The following is a 15,499-nucleotide window of genomic DNA, read 5'->3' on the forward strand; positions in this document are numbered from 1 at the left end:
AAAATTGCCAACGCCCTTTGGAGGATGTTTGTTGCATTATACCTCAGATGGTAATATTCATTGTGGTGATGTGAAATTGTGTTATGTGAAGAGCCCCACCACTGATTACGATGTTGCTAATAAAAAGTATGTGGATGGAACCGATAATGAACTTGCTTCATTTATATATCAACTAGCTAAGAAACACGAAAAAGAAATGATCCAAGTAAATGAAAAACTAACCAAATTTCAAGGTGACATCTCCAAACAAATTACCAAATAAATTCTACTATCAAGGAAATCAAAAAGATACAAAATGAAGTTCAAGCAAAACCATAATAAAAGAGCGGGGTTCACACATCTTCACCATCAGTCGTCATGCCTTCCAAAGACAAGATTCAACTTGTCAACGAACTACATAAACCAATTAGAAAAAATTATCCTCGACGCCGTACAGTTATCAAAGGAATAGATGACTTATGGCAGATGGACTTGGCTGAGATGAGATCGTTCGCTCACCAAAATCGAAATTTCAAACTGATTCTAGTCGTCGTAGATTGTTTTTCGTGTGGACTCGACCACTGAAATCAAAAACGGGAGAGGAAATTACGAAAACGTTTGCAGATATCTTGACTCATACGAAACTTTGTCCAAAAAATTTACAAACCGATCAAGGTAAAAAGTTTTACAACAATAAGTTTCAAACTTTGATGGAAAACATAGAATAAATCACTACAATACGTACAGCATCACTAAGGCTTCTATGGCTGAACGTATCATTAGAACGTTAAAAGAAAGACTTTTCAAATATTTTAGTCTGAATGGCACCTACAAATGGTTGAATGTCTTGCCTGAAATCACAAAAGCCTACAATGATACGCGACACTCGAAGACGGGCATACAACCTTCGAAAATCACCAAAACTAACGAAAAACAAATTCTCAAATCAACATACACCCATCTGAAAATAGCTGGACCGAGAAAATTCAAAGTCGTTGATGTTGTACGAATCAGTAAGGCGAAACACGTTTTTGAAAAAGGCTATACGCCCAATTGGACTACGAAATTATTCAAAATTATCAAAGTCAATATTACCAACCCCGCCACCTTCATGTTAGAAGATATGCAGGGTGCACCTATTAGGGGTGCTTTTTATGGAGAAGAATTACAAAAAACTGCAAAGTCTTGAGGAAGAAAGATAAAAAAATTACGTAAAATGGCTAGGTTTGGATAACAAACACAACAGTTGGATCGAAAATGTCGATTTTGTATAGAATCTTATGGAAAACAAGCACACTGACAATGTATTGGGAGGGCCTTTTGTGAAGAAATATTTGTGTGTTTAACAAACGCACAATATCTGAAACGGATCACGTGATCTGAAGCTATAAGAGCGCATGCAAACACAAATGGATATTCAGTTTGAAAATGTCTCTCGATAGTGGTTACGGTAGTGAAATTGAAGTAATGTTCGACAGTGATGGTGAAGATTACAATGGAACTCTAAATGCAATAGACAGAGCGTTGGAGCAATACGAAATGGCTGCTCGAAACGAACATCAATTGCTGTTGATGGCATTCCCCATGTCATCTTATGAAATTCGATGTGGCCTAAGTCCATGCAGAGACTTCAGCCCATGCATAATTTTGAAGCAGCAGTTCTCCATTCGTTCCATCAATTCAACAAGTTATGAATGGGCGACCCTCATTGACATCCTGCAACAAATAAAGGAAAATTTCTTTGAATCACAAATCGATGGATATGTAGACGTATGATCCAATTACAACACGTTGCGGGGATTACATTTACGTCACACACTACATCTGTTTAAAATCTGTTTTTCCGTTAACCAGCTGTCGCACCCCTACGAACGACAACCCTCAGAAGTCGAAACTTGTGCGAGCTAAGGATTAACGAGGTCTTACCTTTTAACGTGTGATTCCTAACACGGGTTGGACGATAGCAAGTGAAGATCGATCGTTCAGACTAGGGCTTGAACCACCGACCAACACGGCAGTCAATTCGAGTGAGTGAACAAATCACCCACGCCGAACCGCTTGGCTACCGACTGACCGAAAGTAATACCAAACAAGTTTCCATTTCCAAGGACACCACGAACATGGAGCTGTTTCAACGAGATGTAAACGAGATCCTGAATACTCACCTTGGTGTGCTATCTGACCGTATCGCTATGCTGGATGCTTTGAACTTTTGTGATTATTATCGAGGTGTTTTCAATATAATAAAATCATGGTTACGTGAAAATAAAACTAATTTAACTTTGGAAGAAATCATAGAAGGTTTTTGTCAAGCCTCAGCTCTAGATAGTCTGTATGCTAATGCTTTACGTGAATATTTATTTTATTATAAACAAAAAATAGTGTATGATTCATGTAATAAATGAGAAAACGTTGTAACATTTGTTTCATTTAATGTATAAGGTGAAAAAAAATCAGCTTTAAAAAGTTATTTGATGGAATAAAACACCAAAATTTCAATATATTTCATTCAAATTATATCAACGTGTACATGTACAATAATAAATAGTATACGAAAACTGAAATACTCAAATATATTTCTGTTTGCAGTCAATTCTTGAAAAGTTGGTGGTCTCCTATCGCTGTTGAAAATTCTCAGAGTAACACACACCTATATGACTGATGTCATATTCAAACAAGGACAAAATATATCAATTAATCACATCAATAGAAATAAAATCCAAATGATAACCTCATTTTAAGCTATAGTGCCCCCAAGGTAAAGTGTCGGATGATTTGGGGATTAATTTTCGTTTATCGTCGTGTGGACTCAAGCCTATTTTCACCTGCTTGATACTGAAAACGTTGTGAGCGTATGATCGAATAATGAACTGCTCACATATTTTTTCTTTAAAATTTCTGAGACAATCGATATAATCTTTGAATTCAATTTCATTTCTGACTACATTATATCGAATTCCCTTTGATAACTTTTCCACCCTGCACTTTGTAGGTGTACATTTTGGAACGTAACCCTGCAAAGTGCGTGATGATTTTACTATTTGCTTCATCTTTCATTAACCCAGGATTTTTTTTATTCACAAGTGGAATTTGAAACTTATTATCGGGCGAATAATCGGAAGTATCAAATTTTGATAGGTTATTTTTGATGAGTTCTGAATAGACATCTTCACACGTTATTTCGTAGATGAAGCTATCTGTATCTGTATACATTAACTTGCAATTTTCTATACCTAGAGTGGGCACCATGAAATCGTAATGGAAATCAAACATGCATGTTTTTGAAATATCTAAAATTGCCATTCCGATGTACAGAGGTTTATTGAAAACAGGTTCAGTCTTTTTCAATTCAATAGCCACCAAGTCTGTATCGAAAACGGTTCGACTCTGAAATCGAGGGCTCGCAATTAAATTTTTGGCGCCATAACGACCGTTCCAGGAATTCACAAGTTTGACCACCCTGCGTAATCGAATGTTTTCCATCGTTTTCCCAAAAATAGCATTTACCATTAGTTTATATAGATTTTTGCCAAAAGAACTGGTGGCTGCAGCCCTTAGACGAATATTCAACTCGATGTAGGGACGCAGCCATGCAGATTGTTTGAATTTCACAACCCGATGAATTTTGGTTAGAATCAAACCGTTTTTCAATGCTTGTTTCAAGTTGCGATAATGCAAAATATATTTGTCTTTATGATACAGGGTACCCATTAATTGTTTTTGTTTGAAATTTGCTGGTGCTTGATGCTCTGGACAAAACGGAAAATCTTTATGTGAATCATGTAATCTCTGCCATGAGGCTGCCATCTAACATCAAAACAAATTGTGTGGTACAATAATTACTGTAAGAGATAGTATTCGAGAAAAATGAATGTCAGCAATTACCGGTTCTTATTAAAGATTGAGAAATATCAGTAATTGTTATTCCTTATCTTTTGATGTATGTAGGATAAAAATAGTTGCCCAGAGTTGGCTTAAGGAATACGTAAATATCTCTGAACCGTTTTGTATTATAAAATAATTGAAAAAAACGTTAACCGTCAAAAAGTATGTTTAGAAAAACACTCAAGTATATTAATCTGAGAAAAATTTTGGAAAATTGATGATAATTCAACAACAACTCTCACCACCTTTGAATTACATTAAATTTTAATAATTTTTTTTGTGAAAAAGTCAAAGACAAAAAATCTTGCAATAAAAATTCATAAAGTGAACATGAAAAACACTTACTTTCAGATAAAATCGTTACACTTGTCACTAGTATCACTGATACAGCTAACTCATCATTTCGCCTCGCAGGAGGTATTTATAGGAAAATAAGTGATGACATATTTCAAAATCAAACAAAGAGCCTTTGTTCCGTCGCTTTGAGAACTGCATATCTCTGGGTGCTGATTCGGCATTGACAGTGATCAATGTCACCTTGGATAAGAATAGGAAAATAGATGATGACATATTATGCAATCAAACAAAGAGCCTTTGTTTCGTCACTTTGAGCCACGTGTCTGGCTTTATCGATAAGTGATAGCGATAATTCAGCATACCTATATTATATATTTTTACCAACTTGAAATGAAACAACATTTACTCAATAAAAATATCAATTTTTTTTATTAAATTTCATAATTGTTGTACAACTCTAATCAAATTTTTTTCTCTAGCCTTGTTGCGTATTCTGGAACACATTCAACAGTTTTTTTTTAATGACGAAGATCTTGAAATATCTTTTTCAATTTACATTTGAATGGTGTATTCTTTGAAATTGCGCCTGCGCAGATACCCTCATTGACTGATGTCAAACGAATCAATTTCCATTGTTTACACTAGCCTTCACGCATATTTCTTTGGAATTTCACCCACATTCGGTACGTTCACATATTGAACAGAAATTATTGTAGTCGGAAGTACAAAATTTATTTTTCAGCATCGTTGACGACATATTCTACACTCTGAGGCTGGAACACTTTGTCTTGAATGTGTAAATTATTCAACTGCTTGAGAACCAATTTCTTTTCCTCATATAATTGAATATCTTTACTTATTTGTTGGACACGTCTCTCAAATTCCTCTACTTTACATCTGTATTCTCTGAATGCCATTTTATTACTAATGTTTGTTTACCAACGACGTAAGAAACATCGTTTTCCTTCGAAACTATGCAAAACAACGTATTTTGAAATGTCATTGTCGAATACTTCGCTCTCCCATTGCCCTCACTTTGAGTCCACAACGCTTAACCTCTCGACACTTTTGGATCTCCTCTTTCTCCTGATGATGCTAACTTGGTTAACAAAGATACGAGACGTAGTGCCCTTTTGGCATGTTGGAATGCTAGACTTCTGTTGAACCGACATGTTTTTTCTTAAATATATTTTGACGCACCCTGTAAACTTCGACGTCATGTTTGTTTTCAATGATGTATTTTGAGACACCCCGTATACAATGACGGATCGCAGGTTAAGTTGTCATATTTTTTTTAAATTTGATTCATTATTATGAAATATATCATTTTCGCGATTCCAATTTTCGTCGGGTAGTTCACGCTTGATTTTCAAACCGGCAACGCTACATTACTCCATAAACATTGATTTATTGTACAACTGGCAACGCCGAACCTGCCATGCTGGCATGTATTGACATTTGACAGATGCAGTCTTATGAGTCTAGTGTTTACAGTGTCCTTTTTCAACCAATAGATAGTTCAGCTAGTGACTCATAGATGACTCTGTGTGTTCTATAACTTAATTTTCAAACCGGCAACGCTACATTACTCCATAAACATTGATTTATTGTACAACTGGCAACACCTGCTTGCACTAGCAACCGGTAAAACCTCGATCTCCATCTCTCTTTGCATCGATTACGTCACACGCGTCTCTCGCTCTTACACACACATACACATCTTTACATGAAATATTATTTCCCAAATCTAAGTATATTTTCCTATCTTCAATATGATAATGACGATTACATTCTACGGAAATCAATAATAAAAATGCTGTCAAGTATAATGAATGAGTCAATTTCAGTCCCGACAAAACTAACGCTATAAATACCCAACATTCGCAGTTGACTTCAATATCTTACGATGGTGTAGAGGCTAAGGACAATGTCTACCACGCGGACGATCCAGGTTCGAATCTCATAACTATAAACTTTTTTTAATCAAAATCACGTGACAAGGAGGTCTGAGCGCTGATGCGGAGTCTCAAGAGGGCCTGAGCGATGATGTGGAGTACTGAGGGGGCGAGGGCAAGGGGGTCGAGTTCCATGCTTGAATCGCTACGATACTCGTTCCATCCTGCGTCGATGACGTCACACGTTTCCCCCACTCCTGTTTGAACCAAAAATTGCAGAAAGTTAAGCTCCATACGAAAATACCTGGGATTTTGGGCCAGAATCGGTGTTGTTCATCTACTCAAATCATCAATTCTGCCCACACCACAGAAAATGTTTCCGAAAACTCCATTTCGCAACTGAAAGATGTCAAAGTCAGTCCTAAACCAGGAAAGCTATCCATGAAGCCGCCCAAGTTTGACGGAAAAACTCCTTGGGAAAATTACCGCCGACAATTTGAAGCTGCGGCCAGAGCGAATGGATGGAATGCAGGAGAGAAGGCAGTAGCATTAACATTAGCGTTGCGTGGAGAAGCAACGAATATTCTGCAAACCCTCACGGCACAGGAACAGGAAGACTATGACCAACTTATTAAACATCTTGAGCTACGGTGTGGACAGGCACACCTAGAGCACGTTTTCGTAGACGGCCTCATCAACAACGAGCCTTGCACCATGCTGCTAGATAGAGGTGCGACGAGAACCATTCTCGGGCCAACCTTTGCCAAAACACCGGCAAAAATTGAACCGTCAACCTGGAAGCTACGCACCGCAACAGGGGAGCCAGCCACTGTACTTGGAGAACTACCAATTGAATTGGTGTTGGGCAGCACTAAATTGAAACATCGTGCATTGGTGGCGGACATCGAGGACGACGCAATTATTGGAATGGACATAATGAATTCCAGAGGGTTCAAGCTGAATTTCCATGACGGCGTCCTACGTGTCGGCGGAGAAGAGTTGGTGCTTCATGGAAGAAGCGAAGAGACGATCAGGGTCCTGTTGGCTGAAGACGTGTGCGTACCGGAAAGGGTTGAAACCATCCTGGAGGCTCGCTTGGATGGAAGTGCGAGCAGCGGCAAGGTGGTAATGTTCGAGCCCAAGGTACACGATGAGAAAATTGGACGAGGAATCGCACTGGGGAAGACCCTGTTGCGTGTTGATAAAGTTGTGCCAGTCAGGGTCATGAATGTCAACTACTTTCCCGTGACCTTGAAGAAAGGAACCATGCTGGGGCACTGTTCGTCCATTTCCTCTGTGATACGTAGTGTACGCAGTTCGGTTAGCCAAGCCAACAACTTGCCTAAAGAGTTGGAGAAGTTGATTGACATTTCCTCCAAGGACATACCACCAACTCACCGATCAAAACTGAGGCAGTTAGTCAAGAAGTACCAGGAAATCTTCGACATTGGAGAAGGAAAAGGCAGCAGAACGAATGTGGTTCAGCATAGAATCGACACTGGGAATGCCTGACCAATCCGGCAATCAGCTAGAAGACTCCCTCTTGCCAAAAGAGAAGAGGCCGATATGATAGTCAGCGATATGGGAAAAGAGGGAGTCATCGAACCTTCTGACAGCCCCTGGTCTTCCCCAGTCGTGTTAGTGAAGAAGAAGGACGGCTCGACAAGGTTCTGTGTGGATTATCGCCAACTAAATCACGTGACAAAGAAAGACAGCTATCCTCTTCCAAGAATCGACGACACCCTAGATACGCTAGCCGGCTCCACAATTTTCTCGGCCTTGGATTTGAAGAGTGGATATTGGCAAGTTGAATTGGCCCCAGAAGATCGAGAAAAGACTGCTTTCACCATCGGCTCAGAATTGTGGCAATTCACGGTTATGCCATTCGGGCTTTGTAATGCTCCAGCGACCTTCGAGAGATTGATGGAGACGATTCTCAAAGGGTTCTCATGGAAGACGTGTCTAGTGTATCTCGACGATTGTGGAATTGGCCGCGGTGGTAGTGCGTCCGACTCACGATCGGAAGGTCGTGTGTTCGATTCCCGCCTCGACCAGATATTTTTCTCGAGATAATGTATCTGGTTGAAGCTGGAATGATTCTGCAACCGTGTTAGGAATCACACGTTAAAAGGTAAGACCTCGTTAGTCCTTAGCTCGCACAAGTTTCTCAACTTCTGAGAGTTGTCGTTCGTATGGGGGCGGCAGCTGATTAACGGAAAAACAGATTTTAAACAGATTTTTGAACAGATATAATCGTGGTCGGCAAATCGTTCGACGATCACTTAAAAAATCTGGAGGAGGTATTCATGCGTCTGAGGAGTTCTGGATTGAAACTTAGTCCCTAGAAATGCCATCTGAGGAATGCCAAGACTCATTCAAGAAGTTGAATGATCATTCCCATATTGATTTCAATTTGACAGCCACCGGTATATATATATATATATATATATATATATATATATATATATATATATATATATATATATATATATATATATATATATATATATCAATATATAGAAAAAAGTCTTTTTGCTGACTAGTCAGAAAATAAGTGAAACAATATTTGGGTATGCAGCAGGCCATGTAATCCAATGGATTCCATTGGATTACATGTCATATGTCTTTTTGAATCATGCACGTGGTTTCCTCTTCAAGGAACAGGTGGTTTTTAACTTGATAATACAATGATATATCATTAAATCTACTATATTGTTTGTCTGTAACGTCCTGAGTTTCACCATAGTAATTTTTCATATATGTTACGTCCATATCAACCTGCCATATAACCTCACATACACTGTAAGTTGTTTTGACTTATTATTTTATAAATATGACTGTCTTGTATCCTTATTGTAGCATTCCTGATGATGATAATAAAGATTATCGAAAGCTTGGAATCTGTGTTATAAGAGTACACTAAGTTTTGGCCTGCTGCATACCCAAATATTGTTTCACTTATTTATATTATATATATATATATATATATATATATATATATATATATATATATATATATATACCGGTGGCTCTTGAATTGGAATCAATATGGGAATGATCAAAAAGTACTAATCTATTTATTTTTTGATTTTCATGGAATTATTTTCCAGCAACTTGACTGCATTAACCTTTCTCGATTTCATATCATTTTTAGAAACATGTGGATTCGTTTTCCGATGACATTTCAGGTTAGCTTCCCAAATTTCTGCCACCGCAGTTGTCGGTTGATTGGTCAAACCACCAACATTGACATAAAAACTTGGCAAGTTGACTTGGGTGTCACACCAATAGGTGGTTCCACTTATGTTTTGCTTGCGTTTACGCAGCTATTTTTATCAAGTACTTTCTTGGTTTTTCTCATTTTGTCTTCAATCGAGAACCGCCTGCCCGGTACTGACGATGCCCAATAGGCTGAAACAGCTGTATACCGGTGGCTCTTAAATTGAAATCAATATGGGAATGATCAAAAAGTACTAATCTATTCATCTTTTGATTTTCATGGAATTATTTTTCAGCAACTTGACTGCATTTCTCGATATATATATATATATATATATATATATATATATATATATATATATATATATATATATATATATATATATATATATATATATATATATATATATATATATATATATATATATATATATATATATATATATATATATATATAAATATAAAATGAAACAATTCGTGGACACAACACTGCAAAAAAGGGGGCAAACCGCGGACACGTGTTTCTGGCTATTGGCCTCATCAGCGCGGTGCAGCCAAGTGCAAAGATAGGCAACACTTGTTTGCCGAAAGCAGGACACAACACATACACACGGAGTCAACAACAGAAGCCAACCACCGCACATTTGTGGTTCCAGTTAGAAGACCTAGAATTCCCAGGCTACATCTAACATGACCACGTAATCTGAAGTTTTTTCAACTAGACTCTAGTTGAAAAAACTTCAGACATCACCAGAAGATGGCAAATGAGACTTTGCCGAAACAATGTGAAAATAATCCTTATGGGGATAAAATACACAGATCACGGAGCGAAACTCGAGAAAACAGCTCATCTTCATACGACGGTTTGTCTCGAGAATGCTTTTTGGTTTTGGTCAGAAAATGTTTCTCTGACCCTTCTTCAGCTGTAGCACTCCTTCGACTTCAGGATTCTGTTCTCGTAATGTCTGAAGCTGACCGAATTTTTTGTTGAATACCACAGCGATACCCTTGGACATTCGGAGATCCTCTGCCACGCAGTGAGCTAGTGCGTAATCAACTGGAATCTTGAAAATGTCTCGTGGCTCTTCACGAGTTACCCCATGTACGACCTTCTGTCCGTTCGAGTATAAGGACATGAATTGCTGGAACGTCATTTCATCCTCTAGTGGTTTGAGGGCGCGAACTTGGTCGTGATTTCCAGCATAAGGAGCCAGTCTATTAAAATGGACGACCCTAGACTTTCCTCGAGGTGGCTTATGGATTCGGTAGACGAGGTCATTAATCTTTTTCATGATTTTGTACGGACCCTCCCACGAGTTCCGCAACTTCGGTGATAAACCACGGCGTCGCTTAGGATTTTACAGCCAAACTAGGTCACCGATTTCGAATCCTCCAGCATTTGCCTTGATGTCATAGGCCTCCTTCATCCTATCGCTGGCACTCCGGATGTTCAGACGGACTCGTTCATGAATGTCGTCCATTCTCTGCCGAAGCTTGCTGACATAGTCTTCCCCCGCAGTGTCTTGTTCTGGAGGCGTCCCAAATTTTAGTTCGCAAGGAAGCCGCAGCTCTCGTCCCATTATAATACTGTCAGGGGTTTGGCCGGTTGACTCGTGCACTGCCGAACGATAAGCCAGCAGGAACAGGTGGAGGTATTGGTCCCAGTATCTTTGATGGTCAGAGACTACCTTGGACAAGTGGCGGTTTATAGTCTTATTCATTCGTTCCACCATTCCATCGGACTGTGGATGTGAGGCTGTGGTTCTGGTCTTTCGAATGTCCAACAGTTTACATATTTCTTGGGACAGGTTGGACTCAAAATTTCTGCCCTGGTCCGAATGCAGCTCCAATGGGACATCGAATCGACATATCCATTCCTTTACCAGGACGTCCTCGACGATAAAGGCTTCCTGGTCGGGCAGGGCATAGACTTCTGCCCACTTGCTGAAGTAGTCCATGGCTACCAGGATGTATTTGTTTCCATGGTCGAACTCTGGGAACGGGCCGGCGATGTCGATGGCGATTCTCTCGAAAAGACTACCCACGTTATACTGGCGCATTGGAGCTTTCGGTCGTATCCTAGGTCCGTTACTGGCAGCACATACAGCACACTTTCTGCACCAGTCTTTGACGTCGGCTTGACAATTAACCCAGTAAAACCGTTGTCTTACTTTCTGGAGGGTTTTCGTTACTCGCAGATGTCCTCCAGTGACTCCATCATGGATTTCTTTGAGCACCTCCCGTCGTCTGCTCCTGAGTACCACTGTCTGGTGCCTTTCTTCCGCACCGTCTTCAGACTCCAACACCCGCTTCAGAACCCCGTTTTCCAAAGTAAGGGAGTTCCATTGTGCCCAGTAGGACTTGACCACTGGCGAATAACCTTCTACCTCCTGCCACGATGGTCTTCGATTACTTTTCTTCCATCCGATGACTAAACCAAGATCTGGGTCTTTCTCTTGGTCTTTCTTGATCTTATTATAGTTCCAGTTGTCGTCTACAGCTGTAGTTCTACAAATAGCTGCAGTTCTACAAATAGCTGCTTCCTTCTCTTCTGCTCGTCGACAATGTGAGCAGTCATCGGGGCATGGTCTCCGTGATAGGGCATCTGCGTTTTTATGGCTAGTCCCAGCTCGATGTTCTATTTCGAAGTCAAATTCTTGTAATCTCTCAATCCAGCTCGCTACTTAGCGCTCGGGATTTTTGAACTGCAGAAGCCATTTGAGAGCTGCATGGTCCGTTCTCAACAGAAATCGTCTTCCATACATGTATTTGTAGAAATGCTCTACACCTTTGACTACGGCCAACAGCTCTCGCCTGGTGACACAGTAATTACGCCCTGGTTTACTGATAGTTTTGCTGAAGTAGCCAATAACTTTCTCCTGTCCATCCCGGATTTGAAAAAGGACTGCTCCAAGTCCCACGTTGCTGGCGTCCGTATCCAAAATGAACTTTCCGTCAGGTAAGGGATAGCTCAAAACAGGAGCGTTGATCAAAGCTCTTTTCAACTTCTTGAATGAGTCTTGGCATTCCTCAGACCACTGGAACTGGATCTGCCTTTCTGTGAGGCGGGTCATAAACCAAGGAAGCTCCGAAGCTGATGTATGTCTTTTGGAATGGGCCAATCCTTAACTGCTTTGACCTTTTGTTCGTCTACCGCTACTCCTTCCCCAGAGACAACGTGGCCAAGGTAACGGACTTCTTTCTGCAACAGATGGCATTTCTTGGGACTAAGTTTCAATCCAGAACTCCTCAGACGCATGAATACCTCCTCCAGATTTTTTAAGTGATCGTCGAACGATTTTCCGACCACAATTATATCGTCGAGATACACTAGACACGTCTTCCATGAGAGCCCTTTGAGAACCGTCTCCATCAATCTCTCGAAGGTCGCTGGAGCATTACAAAGCCCGAATGGCATAACCGTGAATTGCCACAATCCTGAGCCGATGGTGAAAGCAGTCTTTTCTCGATCTTTTGGGGCCAATTCAACTTGCCAATATCCACTCTTCAAATCCAAGGCCGAAAAAATTGTGGAGCCGGCTAGCGTATCTAGGGTGTCGTCGATTCTTGGAAGAGGATAGCTGTCTTTCTTTGTCATGTGATTTAGTTGGCGATAATCCACACAGAACCTTGTCGAGCCGTCCTTCTTCTTCACTAACACGACTGGGGAAGACCAGGGGCTGTCAGAAGGTTCGATGACTCCCTCTTTTCCCATATCGCTGACTATCATATCGGCCTCTTCTCTCTTGGCAAGAGGGAGTCTTCTAGCTGATTGCCGGATTGGTCAGGCATTCCCAGTGTCGATTCTATGCTGAACCACATTCGTTCTGCTGCCTTTTCCTTCTCCAATGTCGAAGATTTCCTGGTACTTCTTGACTAACTGCCTCAGTTTTGATCGGTGAGTTGGTGGTATGTCCTTGGAGGAAATGTCAATCAACTTCTCCAACTCTTTAGGCAAGTTGTTGGCTTGGCTAACCGAACTGCGTACACTCCGTATCACAGAGGAAATGGACGAATAGTGCCCCAGCATGGTTCCTTTCTTCAAGGTCACGGGAAAGTAGTTGACATTCATGACCCTGACTGGCACAACTTCATCAACACACAACAGGGTCTTCCCCAGTGCGATTCCTCGTCCAATTTTCTCATCGTGTACCTTGGGCTCGAACATTACCACCTTGCCGCTGCTCGCACTTCCGTCCAAGCGAGCCTCCAGGATGGTTTCAACCCTTTCCGGTACGCAAACGTCTTCAGCCAACAGGACCCTGATCGTCTCTTCGCTTCTTCCATGAAACACCAACTCTTCTCCGCCGACACGTAGGACGCCGTCATGGAAATTCAGCTCGAACCCTCTGGAATTCATTATGTCCATTCCAATAATTGCGTCGTCCTCGATGTCCGCCACCAATGCACGATGTTTCAATTTAGTGCTGCTCAACACCAATTCAATTGATAGTTCTCCAAGTACAGTGGCTGGCTCCCCTGTTGCGGTGCGTAGCTTCCAGGTTGACGGTTCAATTTTTGCCGGTGTTTTGGCAAAGGTTGGCCCGAGAATGGTTCTCGTCGCACCTCTATCTAGCAGCATGGTGCAAGGCTCGTTGTTGATGAGGCCGTCTACGAAAACACATTTGTCTTGTCGTTGGAGAACGGCAACATGTGCGTTTTTTACGGGGGCTTCTCATCTACCCCCTCTAGTTTTCCTGATTTGGTGTCGATTCTTTGAAAGCTGGATTTTACCACAGTTCCAGCATCTTTTTGTTTCCTCTCAGGCAATACTTCTTTCATTACTTTTCTGATGGTGGCCTCAACATCAGCAGGCACTTGTCCATCTTCCTCGATAGCTCGAACTTTGCTCTGGCTCTTGCAGGATTGTTTTGCAGCCTCAAACTCCAGAGCGCTTGCCAGTGCATCCACGAGATGTTTGGGATGAGCTAGCGTCAAGGCCTGTCGGCTTCAAACTCCTGTAGTGATTCTCCTGATTTCTGACAGCGGTTCTTCAGCTATGAATGGTAAACGTGCTCTAGGTGTGCCTGTCCATACCGTAGCTCAAGATATTTAATAAGTCCGTCATAGTCTTCCTGTTCCTGTACCATGAGGGTTTGCAGAATATTCGTTACTTCTCCACGCAACGCCAATGTTAATGCTACTGCCTTCACTCCTGCATTCCATCCATTCGCTCTGGCCACAGCTTCAAATTGTCGGCGGTAATTTTCCCAAGGAGTTTTTCCGTCAAACTGGGGCGGCTTCATGGATAGCTTTCCTGGTTCAGGACTGACTTTGACATCTTTCAGTTGCGGAATGGAGTTTTCGGAAACATTTTCTGTGGTGTGGGCAGAATTGATATTTAGTTTTGCAAATTACTAATTGTTTCCTTCATCTTGCTGATTTCTGCGTGAAATCCGCCTTTAATATCCTCTACTTCCGTGTTCATTTCCTTCCTGATTTTATCTATCTCTGTCTCGATGGTTCCCATCCTTTCTTCGAGTAGACTCGCTACACAACAAAGTTCTTTCTTCAAGCCTTCTGCATTTTCTAGAAGCTTGTCTTCCAGGCACTTCGAATTTTGTTGAAGTTCATCCTTCAGCGATTTGGTGTTCTCATCGAGTTTGCTCATTATTGAACTCAAATCACCCCCAGAAACTTCGAATAAATATATTTCGGGATCTTCTCCTGATTTCGTCAAGTTATCCCACAGTCTCTTCTGGAGTACTGATTTCTTTCCAGAACAATCTAGCTTCCTCTCCTTCAATTCTTGCTTCAGCTCAGCAACTTTCAAGTCCACTAGGCGCACTTTCCTTAAACACATTTTGTCTCTTACTGTCTATTTTCCACAAAACTGAATATGTCCACTTATTTAATGGAGTCCGAAACGCTTATTTATTTTACACAAGTCTATTTTTCGCGAGAAAGGTCTAATAGTTTACGTTTCCGTAGTCCGGTAATGTCTGCTTCGCGAAACACAATGAATCACCGCTAACAAATTTATTTTAAAAATCCCACTTCTGACACCAATTGTAACGAATTAAAGAATTAACTATCTTAATCAAATTCATTTTTAACAATATTTCACTATCACAACTAATTTATATACAACACTTAGTAACTAACGCTTAATTTATCTTCACAGTTAGATTCCTTTCTTCAAACGCACGATTCACTTTCTAAGTACAGACTACCCCCTCTAGGGACGGAAGGCCGGCTTATATAGCGGCAACGATCACTGCAGA

Source organism: Leptinotarsa decemlineata, unplaced genomic scaffold (assembly GCF_025532065.1).
Source record: "Leptinotarsa decemlineata unplaced genomic scaffold, Ldec_3_MD MMD2_P_RNA_scaffold_9, whole genome shotgun sequence".
NCBI lineage: Eukaryota > Metazoa > Arthropoda > Insecta > Coleoptera > Chrysomelidae > Leptinotarsa > Leptinotarsa decemlineata.